A 4042-nucleotide genomic window follows, 5' to 3' on the forward strand; every position below is an offset into this window, starting at 1 on the left:
CATTACTGGAAAAAAAATACTTACCTCCTCCACTGAGAACAATGCAGGCCATCTTTCTTTCACCTGTTCCACTCCTAGTTCCTTTGTCACAATTTCCTGTCTTCGCAAAGAAAAAGTCTTGTCCATTTTATTCTTGATCAATGCACGATTGTTTGGCTTCTTTACTTCACTCAGAAGTGTCACTCTCTCAGCTTCCAAAATATCTTGAGTCTCTCCAGTTGGAATGTCAGGAATGTGGTTGGCTTCTCCTCTCCGTGGTCTCTTCACGTTTTTTGCTGGCAATGCATCCTCCGCACCTTTGTACTTCAGTGAATTTGCAAGTAATTCAGCACATCCAATGCCCTTTAGCTGAGTTCGGTAGTTGCCCATCTTTGTCTTCAGCCGGCATTTCCATCCATAGCAACCATTGTACGAACCAGGTTCATAGAGGCATGGATGCTTCTTGATTAGTGCTTCAGCTACAGCACTGAAGTCAGCATCTGTTGGGTAGGGTTTATACTTGTAAATCTCTTCACCTACCTTTTTTAGAATATCTGTTATTGTTTTAGGACTCGCTGTGAGTGGTCTCTTGTTTGACCGATACACTGCATTTGCCTTTTCTAACTGCAGTTCAGTGTCAAAGGAGAACGTTGGTATTGGAAACTCTCTTGGCCACATCTGGGTTCTTGTAGAGACAGAGCTGGAAGGTGAGGACAGGAGCTCCGTGTCATCTGTCTGAGTAGACTCTACATCATTACATCCAGGGATGGCTTGGCTATCATCAGTTACTGGGATGACTTTGATAGTTGCCACATTTTCAAGTTCACTAGTAGATGTCAAGTTCACTAGTGCATCACTAAAGTCTCTATCTTGGTACTGTAATCTAAACTTGCCATTTACTCCACACATCTTCCTCACTTGGTTTAAAAGCTCTTCCACAGTCTCTGGAATTCCACCAGGCAGAATTAGCTTCCTGGTGTCATCAGGATTTAAAATCACTCGCAACTTAGCTGGCCTTTTCTCTGCCATGTCAGCTTATCCAAAGGGATCTAGAAAAGACAAGAATTAATATACAGTATTAGTTGTGGTACAAAATTGTCCATAACATACAGAATTATGGTGAAAATATAAGGCAGTTCACTAAAGCAAGTAAGAGGGAGGGAAAAATCAAACTGTTAAGGCCTAATGTTACCTTCAAAACGATATGGCAATTAGAAGAAAAGGGGACATTCTTTGCAAAATGGGTGAATTTTTTTAATGAAAATTAAATGGAGAAAAGAAACAAAGGGAAGCTAAAGAAAAATCTGATAATTGAGAAAACCTACACCCATTCATATACAACCTTATAGATGTATGTATCTCTTCAAAGAGATGATGCGCCATCCGCCAACAATGTAGTAAGCCAGAGGGTAGGGTTGCATTTCCACATTCATTGGAAGACTGGGGAAGGAAAAGAAGATCCACCTTACCTTGCCACTTAATACATTTCACAAAATGCACCATGGTAAATGCATATTTGCATCTACTGAAGCAGTTATCAATGTACTTATTGAACAGAAACACACAACACATAAGAGCAGCTAACTTCTTATTAATTCAGATTTTAAAAGCTGTACTGAAACGTGAGTCTTTTAAATTTGATCAAACTCTCTAACTAAAATCTGCAGATTCTCCTAAGTAATTTGAAAGCTGAAGGTCATTTTAAAAAAAAAATAATAATAATGTTCTGTGATTTATTTATTTTTTTGCCACAATAACTGCAGTCATCACACATTTAAAATAAATAATTAACAGTATTTAAAACTTCTTTTCTCGTTTTTACTGCTATTGTCTGTTAAAATTAAGGTTCATTTTGTTTGCAATAGGTAAAAGTAAAAAGTCTAAAAAAATAAAATTGTCACTTAAATATACATGAAAATTTCCACAGTTGTTCATTTTGGGACTTACCAATAGCTATCTTTTCAGGAACAAACCTGTAAAACAGAAATTAAAGAATGTGAACACAAACAATACCAAGACATTCTGTACTGACAGGAAAGAGAATTAAATTCAAATGCATCTTTTTTTCCCCTATAGATCCTCTCTATTGGTGGTACACAAAATAAATTAAATAATATTTGTCCATATTTCATTTAGCCAAACAATCTAACATGTGCTCCTTACCTGGTTTATTTAAACAGCCTAAACCCTGAACGCTCTTACTGAAAAAACAGCCAATCGTTTAAGAGTTGTGTAGTTTGCATGCAGCATTAGCGCCATGTGCGTTTGCCGAAAACTGAACGGCATGCGGCGGCAATACTCAAATAACGGTGAACATTGAAACTCAGCATCATAACAGTAACACGACAAGCTCCCTAACATTATCCCACATATTCACAGTCCGTCTTACCCTAAATATTAGGACTCTTATCGCGGAGTTCCTCTCCCATTACCTCTACTGCAGAAGAAACATGCAGGGACCGCCTCAAGCTTTATTAAAAAAAAAAAAAAAAAAAAAAAAAAAAAAATCCCGCTCCCTGTATTAAAGCTATACGATTAAATGGGTCTTACCACACTAAATAATGAGGACAAGCGCTTATTATTGGCATGATTGATCAATGTTATTAACCACATTAACTTAGCACTTGTCCAAAAAAAGCAAAGAAAGCATCGCTCCCTGCAAGCTAACAAGTGCAATCCTGCTTTAGCTCGGTTTAGCTAGGTTAGCATTAGTGCAGAAAACACAGACAACATTTAAAATAATTTTAGTTGTCCTTCCTGAAACTAATAATATGCATAGCAACCCTACATTACTGCAAACATTTTTAATTCTTACCGTGTTTTAAAGAGTTTCCGCGGACGACAGCCGGTCGACGTCTTCCTGCGAGGGAGCAGTAATGGCTGACTGCAAAGTCGGAAAATGCGGTTTGATGTGACGTCACGCTGTCACATGACAAGAAAACTTTAAATTGGAAGTGAAAATACAATTTATTTAGAGTTGTTTTATTTAATTTTATCCAGGGGGAGTGTCGTTTGCTTTGAAACAAACTGGAAAAATCTAATTCAAAACGGAAACCATGATTTTTCATTCAACCAGTTTAAAAATGCACTTTGAAGGAATGACACAGTGTTTGCACTTTTTTCAGTGCATGTCTGAACCTATACTGTAATAAACTATGTACAAAACATGGAATACTTCAGTCAAGGTAAGGCTAATTTTGATTAGCAAAGTAACGACACAGAGCATTTCTTATATCGTGGGCATTGTCAATATCAGGATAATTTTCTCCATCAACCACATTGTTACTAGGTCGCTGATTTGCCTCATTGGCCCACTGATCAAGGAAATCCTCTCCTTGGGTCTCACAGATATTATGTAGGGTACAGCAGGCAGCAATGACATTCGGAACATTTGATGTGTTGTTGTCGATTCGCTTCAAAAGCCTTCTCCATCTCCCTTTTAGCCGCCCAAAGGCGTTCTCTACCACCATCCTGCTACGGCTATGGATGAAGTTATATTTTTTTTGGGCTTCTGTTGTCCCTGCATTTTCTGGATAAGGCTTCATCAGCCAGGGTAGGAGAGGGTATGCTGGATCGCCAAGTATAACGGGAGGTACCATCACACCATCGATTACTGTTTGAAGATGGGGGAACACACCATTTTCCCAAAGCTGGTAGAGCTGGGAGTTAACTAAAACACGGGCATCATGAGTGCTTCCTGGCCATCCAACACAGATATCTCTAAACATATACCTGTCATCTACCAGTGCTTGCATATTAATGCTATACCAGCCCTTTCTATTAAAATAATCTACTCGGCTCTCATTCGGTGCGACAATGGGTATGTGTGAGCCATCAATAGCACCTATGCAAATAGGGTATCCCCATTTTTCTTTAAATGACTCCATAATATTTGTAGCCTCTATATCAGTGGGTAGCTTCACAAACTGTGGTGTCAGATGATAACATATTGCCTCACAAACATCCTTGACAAAGATGCACAGTGAGGCTCTGGATATTCCAAAAAGGTGAGCAATGGTGCGATAGTCTGATGTGGTTCCCAGAAACCACAAGACAGCACCAA

The 4042-nt window shown here is 38.7% G+C and overlaps 1 long non-coding RNA gene across 1 annotated transcript; it reads right to left on the bottom strand.

Annotated features, from left to right (window-relative positions):
* Nucleotides 1-973: 973 nt before the first annotated feature.
* On the bottom strand, nucleotides 974-2814 carry LOC118566090. Its single transcript, XR_004932789.1, has 3 exons — nucleotides 2795-2814; nucleotides 1927-1952; nucleotides 974-1028 (listed from the first exon to the last, which is right to left on the bottom strand). It is a non-coding gene; the product is annotated as an uncharacterized LOC118566090 (long non-coding RNA).
* Between the last annotated feature and the right edge of the window lie 1228 nt (nucleotides 2815-4042).

Source organism: Fundulus heteroclitus, chromosome 15, assembly GCF_011125445.2.
Source record: "Fundulus heteroclitus isolate FHET01 chromosome 15, MU-UCD_Fhet_4.1, whole genome shotgun sequence".
In the NCBI taxonomy this organism is placed as follows: domain Eukaryota; kingdom Metazoa; phylum Chordata; class Actinopteri; order Cyprinodontiformes; family Fundulidae; genus Fundulus; species Fundulus heteroclitus.